The following is a 301-nucleotide window of genomic DNA, read 5'->3' on the forward strand; positions in this document are numbered from 1 at the left end:
ACGAGCGCTCTCGATCAGTTGATCTCGTCAAGAAGACACGACCGAAGAAGCCACGAAAATTACGAGTTTGCGAGAGACGATAACAAAGTACCAACGACGTGATTTTAATTTACGAAACTACTCCCGCGGGAATATGCTCGTCTGAAAATAAAGCACTGCTCCCAAGTGAAATAGCGTCTCCGGGAGGTGAATATGCATTTATGTTTGCCTAGGAAGGTCCACGGAAGGCTTAATTCGCTCCCGACGACGACGAACGGGAACGAGAAGAAGGGTCAGAGAGAAAGAGCTGGAGGAATAGGGG

Source organism: Formica exsecta, unplaced genomic scaffold (genome assembly GCF_003651465.1).
Source record: "Formica exsecta isolate Colony F162 unplaced genomic scaffold, ASM365146v1 scaffold394, whole genome shotgun sequence".
In the NCBI taxonomy this organism is placed as follows: domain Eukaryota; kingdom Metazoa; phylum Arthropoda; class Insecta; order Hymenoptera; family Formicidae; genus Formica; species Formica exsecta.